This window comes from Gavialis gangeticus, unplaced genomic scaffold (assembly GCF_001723915.1).
Source record: "Gavialis gangeticus isolate Ggan-Ray unplaced genomic scaffold, GavGan_comp1, whole genome shotgun sequence".
NCBI lineage: Eukaryota > Metazoa > Chordata > Crocodylia > Gavialidae > Gavialis > Gavialis gangeticus.
The window spans coordinates 1,086,495-1,097,128 of record NW_017729028.1 but is presented as its reverse complement, the minus strand read 5'-3'; the positions used below and the strand labels follow the sequence as shown (position 1 = coordinate 1,097,128).

General features: G+C 42.2%; 1 long non-coding RNA gene across 1 annotated transcript in view; it reads right to left on the bottom strand.

The window, feature by feature from the left end:
- Positions 1–10,634, bottom strand: part of LOC109300088 — a 46,425-nt gene that overhangs the window by 8,552 nt on the left and 27,239 nt on the right. The window contains exons 2-3 of the long non-coding RNA XR_002098103.1: positions 7,882–8,013; positions 4,078–4,215 (exon numbers count right to left, since the gene is read on the bottom strand). This is a non-coding gene — a long non-coding RNA (uncharacterized LOC109300088). The remainder of the gene's footprint in view (positions 1–4,077; positions 4,216–7,881; positions 8,014–10,634) is intronic.

The following is a 10,634-nucleotide window of genomic DNA, read 5'->3' as shown; positions in this document are numbered from 1 at the left end:
TGGCCAGTTTCGCCAAGAGGTGATCGTGGGATACCAGATCGAAGGCTTTTTTGAAGTCAAGATATATGACATCAATCTCTTCTCCCTTGTCCAGGTGATAGGTCACCTGGTCATAGAAGGAAATGAGATTGGTCAAGCAAGACCTACCCGCAACAAACCCATGCTGGCTATTCCCCAGGATGTTGGCGTCGGCCAGTCCATTAAGGATGGCCTCTTTAATAAACTTTTCTAAGATCTTCCCCGGGACAGAAGTCAGGCTGATGGGCCTATAGTTAGCTGGATCCACTTTCCTCCCTTTCTTGAAGATAGGCACCACATTGGCCTTCTTCCAGTCTTCGGGCACTACACCAGAATGCCACGAGTTTTCAAAGATCCGATCCAGTAGACCAGTAAAGGCAGCAGTGCTGCAAGCTCCCTACCCACTTCTCACACTGATGTCTCCAGAGTGAGAATCCACCTAGGGACTTTGCCCCACTACTCACTTGCCCTCCCAGATTTATCTAGGAAATAAGGGGAATACCTTTCACCACCTCCACCTCTTCCCCAAACCAAGCAGTCTTTATTTTCGGGAAGAAGTAGAGGGCTTTGCCAAACCAGTTGCCTTCCCCTTGACACCTGCACTGCCCAGCTGAATGATGGGGGCAGTGATTTAAAAGGTGGCAGGGCCAGAAAGTGTTCATGACCTGTATCTTTCAATCCATGGTGCCCAAATATGAAAACAAGGATGTCAACTGGCCCAGTAAAGCCCAGAAAATTTCCTACTCTGTGAAATGCAAGAAATAGGCTCTTCATCAGATAAAACTAAAAGGACCACCCATCTTGCATTTTCTTTAATCTGGACTATCTGTTCCTTTAAAGAAACTAGTCTCCCAAAATTCAATGCAAGGATCTAAGCATGAGATTTCATACTTTTTCATCCAGTACTGGAATCTACTTTCATCTTTTTATCTCACACTAGTAAAGTTTTTTTTTTAGGTTTGGGGTATTTTTAAAATTTTAATTAGCTCATTTCACAAGGTTTTGCTCCTTTTCAGAAACTACTGCCATTCTGGAACAGGCTGATCCAGGCATGTGAGGACAGCAGAGGGCCAAAACACGAATAGCACTGCGCTAAAGCATATAACAACAGGATTTAAAACAGACCCCAATCTGTGTGCCTCCTTTGTTGAGATACAGAAAGGATCATCCCTTTTCAGAGTATTACTCCCTGGCTTTAAGTCTCCTCAAAGTCTGATATGCAGTTTGAGATAGCAATCCTGCAATTTATTTAAGTAAAACTCCTAACTCCCACCTTTCTTAGTTCTTTTAATCACTTGGAATAGAGATCTATCCAGGGAAGAACAGTTCTTTGCCAAATTAAACTCATGTTTTTAGAATGGTTGCCTTCTTGAATGGATTTATACTACTGATTTAGTAACATGACTGGTTATTTTATCTTTGGGGGCTCATGTGGAGGGAGAGAAGATAAATCAGGTGGACATGCAACCTCAGCGAAGACTGCTGTCCAAAAAAGTCCAGATTACACATCAAGAGTGGACATCACAAATAGGATATTCATGCAACCAATTCCAGCAAAGACTCATAATCATAAGAAATCATTATTTATTAGCCAAAAAACAAAGAATAACTACTAAAATATATGTATTCAGGATACATGTCCAGTCATTAATGCTGGATGAGTGTGTGGCAGAACTCCAGGTGGTCATCTGATAGAGCTCGATGCACTCTAATAAAATAAAGTTGCTGACCTTCAAGAATGGGCATCTGAGCTAAATCAGAGCAAATGGAAATGCATTCAATGATGCACTCTGACAAGTGTTATTTGAACATGAGATGCCCTCAGCTTTAACCCCATAAGCTGAGAAGAGATAAAGGGATTTTTGCCTTGTCAGTATATAGCAGCATAAAGCCCATTTGAGCCATTTCTTATGATAAGCAGCCTCACTTTGGGAAGATTAGGATGAAGAATGAAAACTCATAAAGAAATAAATGGGTTCAGGTAAGAATACACTTAGCATCAGATCCAAGAACACTTAAGGAACTCTCTAAAATATTGGGCCAGTATGAGAAAGAGTAAGGGAATCAAACATATGGCTCGTGGGCAGGATCTGGCCCATGGAACCATTCCATCCAGCTCATCAAGCTACCACTGGGTGAGAGTCTAAGGGTGCAACCAACAGCAAGCAGTGGCCTGCTACAGAATCTGGGGCCCAGGTGCACATGGCCACCAGCAGCAGGGTGAAGCAAACAAGGGCCATGCCCATATAGCCTCTGCATACTCTGCTGCTGCTTACACTGCCTCCACCATGGCAAGCAGTCACCTGGCTCATGGCCATTTGCCCCACTGCTACCACAGCAGCCACTACTGCCACCTCACCATTGCCCCAGGCTAGATCCAGCTCACAAGAAGCCCCATATTCCAGATCTGGCCCAGTACACAAAGTGAGTTTGACACCCCTGAGATACAGTATTTAATACTCTCCATTTAAAGTATGTGGAACTTAAGTGGCTATCTCAGATTTCTGAAATCTATTCCCAGAGGTGAGTTTCAAAGATTCAGGGGGAAGAAGCACTTTGTTAATCTCATCCTGAGTCCTTTATTGGATCTAGCCCCTGGTCCTACCCAACTTCAAAAGTTCCAAGATGAACCGCAAGTAAATCTAGGTGAGTTTTAGTGAATTAAATCTTCAGACCAGACTTGACCGTGACATTAAATCCACAAAAAGAAATAAGAAGTAACAGATATCATCCTATCAGAAGGCACATTGAGCCATGTGCTCCATCAATTAACCAGTGCAAAATAATGTTTTAGAGTTGTGCGTGAAGAATAAAAATAAAAATGGAATTATGAGCACAAGAGAGGGGAAAAGCAAACGACTGAATGTGTTGATTATAACATTTTCTCAAAATAAGCTAAACAGCCTGAACTAACCATGCTGTTCTACAATAAGACAAAAAATGATGGATGCTTTTCTTTTCTTGGCATAATGACAATTTTTAAAAGTTGACAGAAAAATAGCTACAGTAAAGGTCTCTAGAAAATCCATAAGTATTGTCTAATACTTCAAACTATATTTTCAATATACCAATCAGTTCAAAGCAGTCAACCACATACATCCCAGAGAGATACTTCATAGAAACTGCATAACTCAGCACTTCCAGAAAAACAAGAAAACTAAATCAAAAATGGGTCCTCAGTACCTTCTTTTTAACTGACGTCTGCTATAGCTTGAAAAAGGCTCATAGAAATCCCAAGGGAAAAACTAATTTAATAATTATATCAACAATATTATGTGTTACATTTTTTTAAAAAAATAAAAGCTCTTGAATTGTTCCAGTAATATAATCCTGGAACTGAAATACATAGAAATGGAAAATCCATCTTAGCTATGAATGGCATTAAGATAACTGTATTTAAAATTAATCATAGAACATAAAAGCAAAACAAAATGTTTGAATACTGCGTTAAGACTGTGATTTAAAATAGACAGAACTGAGAAAATGTAGATATATCTTCACTGCAGCAACATGAATTATGAATGGTTCTTTTTTAAATCATCTCCGCTAACTCTTTGGTCAATATTTGTTTCAGAAATTTATGACAATGTGCACACATGAAAATGGCAGATGTTGCGATGGTGAAGCTGCATCAAGCTACTTATGGAAAAATATACCACAGCATCACAGAAAGGGTATACACCATGCCTTTTCTGTTTAAGCACTGATAGTGGCAAAAGACCTTAAAAGGGTCAGGCCTTCAAGTGCCCTCAAGAGTTAAAACAAAATCATTAAAATAGATAGAAACTTGAATACTATTGGAATAAGTCAAACCAAGAAATACACGGCAATGCACTGAATCCAAAAAAATCAAAACACTGTCAGTTGTAAGGGAAGCAACTATGAGATCAGTGATGCTGAGTGCTCTAACCTTAACCCAGCAAAGCCCATAGGCTCAAGGTTACTCATGTGATTAAAATTAAGCATATATTTATGGTCTTTGCCAGGTAGTGGTCAGAGTGCTTAGAATCCTGCAATATCAAGCCCTCCCAGATAAAAATGGATTTAGAAAGAGCTTACCGCCGAACCTCTGGAGGAACTCTAGGAGAACACCAATACGGCAGATGTTTAAACTTTTCTTTGCCTCCTGCAACGTAATAATGATTATCTTCTAGCTTATCTGAGCCATACACAGCAAGACCATCCAGGGTGTATAAACTGTAAGTAAAAGAAATACATATAAATATTGTGAGGTTGCAATTAATAGAGTTTAATACAGGAGCAGGCAATTATTTTGGGCATAGGGCCGCTTACCAAGTTTTGGCAAGCTGTTGAGGGCCACAAGGGTAACCCCACTCCTTGACAGGTGCCCCACCCGCTGGTCATCTTGGGACCTTTGCCCCTGGAAATCCCTCCCTTTGCCCCCCAGAAGTACTCCTTTAAGTAAGGGTTTGCCATTTTGGAATCAGAAAAATACCAAAACATATTCTAAACATCAAACATTTATTACAACATTCATTAATTTGATTTCAAAAAATATTTTTGTCCTGATTTACATATATTTGTGTAGTGTACATAGAGGTGATAGTATAATAGCTTAAAATGAAGTCTTACTATGGTATATTGTGGAGGGGTATGGGTATCTGGGGTGTGGGAGAGGGTGTGGGTGTGTGTGTGGATATGTGGTGTGGGTCGGTATGGGGTTTGTGAGTGTGTGTGTAGGGGAATGGTGGCTAGGGAGGGTTGTGGCATGTGTGGAGAGGGAGGATTTGCCCACAGCCCACTCCAGCAGGCAGAGCCCCCCACAGTGTTCCTGCCAGCCCAAGCTCCATGCTCCTGCTGCTCCTGGCCCTGGGGAACCGGTGTGACCCTGTGCTTCTGCTCGCAGTCTCTTCCCCCCATCTGCCACCACTGCCCTTCTGCCGCTTCACCATTGCCCCCGGAACAGCTCGCCATCCCAGCACCATGTCCCAGCTGCACAGCCGAGACTGCAGGACACAGCAGGAGCTGGACAGACCCAGCCAGCATTGCACAGACCCAGCCAAGAATCGCAGGGGCCGAGCTGGCTTCTGCTGTGTCCTGCAGCTCAGCACTGCAGCTGGGAGCCACATGGTGCCAGAGTGACTAGCAGGGGGTGGGAGGGGAGCAGTGGCAGCCTCAGGCAAATGGCTGTAGCAGGCAAAGGGTGAATGGGAGCAAGCAGGTGAGTGGGAGAGAGCAGGCACACAGAGCACAGCGACAGCTGGACGGGAGCACAGGGTCAGTACCGGCGGGGCCCAGAGTTCAATGGCAGAAGTGCAGGGTGGGGGTCGGCAGGGCTCTATGGAGACAAGCTGGGTTGTGCCAGCACGGAGAGGGGAAGCCAGCCCGGCTCCAAAGCTCCTGCCAGCCTGGCCCCGCGCTCCTGCTGCCCCGCTCTGGGCCTTGCCAGTGCTGGCCCTGACGCACCAGTGTGGGCTCCATGCTCCCACCCAGCGGTAGCTGTGTTCCACATGCCCACTTGCTACCTCTTCCCCCCCACCTGCTGCCGCTTTCACTGCTTTCCTGCCCATGGCTACTGCTGCTCTTCACTCACCTGCCAGCCACTCTGGCACCATGTGGTTCCTGGCTGCAGCACTGAGACCACAGCAGCTGGCTCGACCTGGCCCTGAGGACTGAGGCAATTGCCTCCAGTCCTCTCCTGCCTCTCCCGGTCTCCTCCCCCAAACTTATCTGAATGTCCCTCTAGCACAGGGAGGCAGGAACAGCCCCACAATCCCAGGCCAGAACCCTCTGCTAGGTATGGGGCTTCTGGCTTGGGGTGAGGCCAGGCAGGCCTTGCTTCTGCAGCTGCTTGGTCCTTCTGGTGGCTTCCCCAGGGTCCTACTGCCCCTGACTCCTGTCATCTTTGACAGACAGCCAGGGGCAGATAAATATTAATTTTCTAAACTTTTTAGGGGCCCTGCAGGCTGAATAGAAAGGCGTGGTGAGCCAGATCCAGCCAGAGACCACATTTATCCCACCTCTGGTTTAATGTAATAATGAAACATGTAGTGCAAGTGTAGTGCAGGTTTCAGGCTTTTTTTTAATGTTCCACACAGCTATGTTCAAGAGAACAGAAGAATTATCGCACATAGTTTACACATTTAGTTAATGTGGAAGATAAATCAACTTTCCTTGACTCAATCTCCACAGATTATAAAGCCCTGGGCAGCAAATTCTTATTAAACAAAAAAGAAGAACAGCCATAGATATAGATCAAGAACTATAGCAATGATAGAAAATGATTTTGTTATAAACAAATAAAAAGGAATGGATTCTCAACTGAAGCAAATGGGTGCCACTAAATAGAGCTATGTCCAGTTACTACAGAGCTGACAAATTTCCTGAAAACTTATGTTGTGGCTGAAGATATTCTTGCTTCATCACAGAATAATAATAAATTTTCTTATAAAAGCTGTGGTAAATCTCATTAACCAGTTTGGGCATAAAACAGAGACAAAACTACCTCTTCTTACTTTGACTAACCCTATTTTCTTTCACATACTTCAATACAACATCAACAGAACATTGAGAGCCAAACAGAGAGGAAAAACTGCTGAAAAGCTGCCCTCTATTTTAAAGGAAGAGGTCCAAAGTCTATCTCAACAGTGTGACAGTTTATCTAAACTACTGGACACAACTGCTGCAGTAGTATAAACAAATCAGACATTTCTACATACAGATAGGTAGAGACAGTCATCTAACTCGTAAGACCACACATTTGTCTACATGTTTGTCCATGGAGCATAGACATTAAAAAATTCTTATGCTGAAAACTCAAGCTTAGGACAGGATTAGTCCTTTGTGAAAAGTAGTATATTCTCAGAAATGCTTAAAAAAAACAGTTCTAAGTTGCATTTAGGTGCATATAATATACCATGGTGGGTATGGACAGCAGAAAAATTATCTAATTCTGAATAAGCATGGTTCCTAATAGACATAAGCAAACTGAAAAGAGAAAATATATCAGTTGTATTTTGTAACTGTTACAAATAATATCCGTCTTAAGCCAAAACTTCACATGCTCAGAAACATCCGAATGAGATACTTTCCTAGGAAGTCAAAGGGCCTTGTTACTCGGTAATTTGGGGTGGTTCCTGGAGCTCTTAACCCTCGGTTTATCCACACATTACCACCTGAAACTGTTATGCACTTGTTATACAGCTCCAAGTTACACCACTCCAGAGCAGAATCATCTCTGATTCATGCTACTCAGCTCCTGTTATACATGCAGCCACATGTAGGCTACACCTTTTCATGTAAACACCCTACCTGCTCCCCGCCTACCCTGGGCCCTCCCAAGCACCCAATACCTTGGCTCACTCCACCCCTCCATCCTTTTACCTTTCAGTCCTCCAGGTTCCTGCTGGCCTGAAGTGTGACTGATCCAAACTGAAGCAAGCACCAACACCCATCAACATTTGTGCAGCTCACAGTGTAAGGTGTAACAAGGCCCTCTGAGAAAGATAGCCTGAGCCACTCAGTTAAACTATACATGGAGGCTATAATACACTTTCTGGGTGTAAATACTAAAAGGTTTCTATATTTTAAAGCTAGTCCTTAAGAGTTCTGTTTGAAAAGTACGTATTGTCTCTGAACCATTAAATTAAGGGAAGGACAGAAGTTTCCACACAGAAAAGACATTTCTACAGAGTAGGCCTAAAAGAAAATCAAGTCAGATTAATCTGAATGGAAACCATGAGCTTTGAAGCCAAACTACCTGAATCAGGTATATATGTATAGAACATCAACCCAACATTAAAAGAACATAACAACTAGTACAGCATATGAACAGAAAGAACCCTAAACTGTCAGATTTAGGATTTTTAATAGCTTTATTAAATTACACACTGTATGTCCTACCTTTGAACACCTCCTGAACGAGGAAAAATTTTTTCATTCAATAGCGCAAGGACACTATCCCAGTTTCTCAAAGTGAATCTGGGTATGAGAAATTTTGCAGGTGGGACGAGAATTTCTCCATTTGTGAAAACACTGTCAAAGGAAAATATACATGTTTCTTTAGTAATGAAAGACATGAAAAGGGAAAGACAAAAATATATCAGTTTGGTAACATCATGTAATCAGAATCATTAGTGGCACTTAGACCACTTAGGTTTCAAGACTGCTTAAACGTTAGTCCATTTCATAAACACAAAAATTCAATAGTGAAATATTTCTATTTGGACAACCCAAGAAACATAAAGTCTTGAAAATGCAATTACTTTCTCTCCATGCTGTCCAAAGCTATCCTCAAAAATTCTACAGAAAATAAGGTCCCAGTCTTTAAAAGAGATTATAAAATCAATTGCTTAGTTTCACTGCTGTCCATATTAGAAAATGTGTCCTACTCACAGTTGTAAGAGTAACTGAATCACATTTTGGCTGACTCTCATTTTTAGAAGAAAATCATGCTGAATAATAAACCATAGGCAGCATGCAAGGCACGCTGGATGGCTCCACACATTGCATGCAGTACTTGTTCTAACTCACATCCTGGAACTGCCACCTTGTGCCACACAGCCCTGCCATATGCAGCACAGCCCTACAGCCACTTCTGCAGGGCTGTACTGCGTGGTCCCAGAGCCCCAGTTGCAAAGCTGTGCTACATAGCCCTGGAGCCCCAGAGCAGCTTCCCTGTACAAGGACTGTGCTGCATGCGGTGGCCACTTCACCACTCCAGGATGCGAACACACACAGCACCCACTCCAGATCTGGAATGTGAGGCCACTCTGTGTGCCTGCAGGGCTGGATGAATTTGACACTCCTGTCTTCCATTATCAGTGGGGAGTACAGCCAACAGAAGCAGCCCAAGCAGAGGCTGACTGGACAGAATGTTCTCACTATTCGTTTTAGCTCTAATCACTGCAGAGGACACAGGGTATTCTGTTGTAGATAACACGATTTCTCCTTAGAATCCTGCAGGCCATAGTACATTGAAATAGCGTAGGGAGAGCTCACCCTCTCAACCTTGGGAGATGACTATGTGTAGCAGAGGACAGTTCAACAAAACCAGGTAGAGGAATGGGAGCTCCTCTCTTCTTCAAAAAAGCTAAGTTAAAAACATTAATTAAAAGATTGTACTTCTATTTATATGATCTGTTATTCATTCTGACCTTAATTTTTCTATAGAATCTTACTTAGTTCTTTAAATTCTGTTTAACACATTTTATTACTTTCTTATTAATTTTTTAAGCTGACACTCAGGTTATGAGTGTCAACTTAAGATTTTATCACATTAACCATAATATTAAGCTATGGAAAAGCATTGACATATTATTTGTAGACATGTTTGTATCACAGCACCAAACTGTCCTACATACGTGATTCTGCCTGGAACCATTAGCACATCCAAAAATACAAAACTGTGAGTGGAAGAACCATGTTACAAAACATGTTGCAGATTCTATTCAAGCATTGTTTTTTGTTGACTTCAATTAATACAAATGCCACACAGCCTTTCTGTGTGAAGTGCCAGATTCTATAGTTTTAAGATTTTAAGCATAGTTAATGTCTAAAGTATTCACTTAAGTGTATTTACTGCTACCACCTAAGAAAAGTGTTTAGGTTCACATGCTTCCATCCTCCTCTTGAAAACTACTTTACTTAGAACATTTTCATCCCAATAAAACCGTTTCCTTTCCCCCTTTTATTCTTCCATTCCGTTGCTCTCTTCTTTCTTTCCTTTTAACTCAGCCAGTGCTCTAAATCCTAGTTCCACTACATCAGCACCAAACTTATCAAATCCTTGTGTTCTCTCTGTAATACTGCAACCTCCTCTCTGTCCTCACAAATAATCACATTGTTCCATATAAAACATGGCTGCTAAAGTCACCCTGGCCCAATATGAAGATGCTTCCCTACTCTCTGAAGACCTCTCCTTTCAAGATCCATTACCTACTTGCAGAAGAACTTTACCACATTGCCCTACACTACCACTGATATTGTGATTCCCACAAGAGGTACAACAGACATCTATTTAATTCCTTGTATGTACAAAAATGTACACAAAAACTGTTCAAATGTACTCAGCAGCACTGGGAAGGTAGTAATCTTATAACTATAATTATGGGCTCAGTCTTCTACCACAAGCTTTCCCCAGAAAAAATGCAGATACAAGAAACAAGTTTCAGCTACTTTTCCTGTAACTGTTTACAGTAGCTCAGAGCCTGATCTATTACCAGAGACATTAGGTCTATAACTGACCTTGAACCAGAAATGTAGTTTTTTGGAGACAAACTCCTTACCCCAGGCCAGAGAAGAAGCCTGGCACAGGAGCCAGCTTTGCTAGCTTTTATATCAACAGTGTGTTTCTATATGAAAAATATTTTCTACTGAACTGTTGTGTCTTAAATCAGCCACTTTCTAAGGACAGAAGTTGCACTTAAACCAATTTAAGTGACAGAAACGGGTTTAAACCTGTAACAGAACAGAAGTTCAGTGACTACAAACCACTTTCAAAATTTCATAGATTTCATAGATATTAGGGCTGGAAGGGACCTCAGAAGAGTCCAGCCCCTCACCCAAAGAGCAGGAAGTCAGCTGGGGTTATAGGACCCCAGCAAGATAAGCATCCAATCTACTCTTCTGTGTTCAAAACCAGCTTAAAATACACC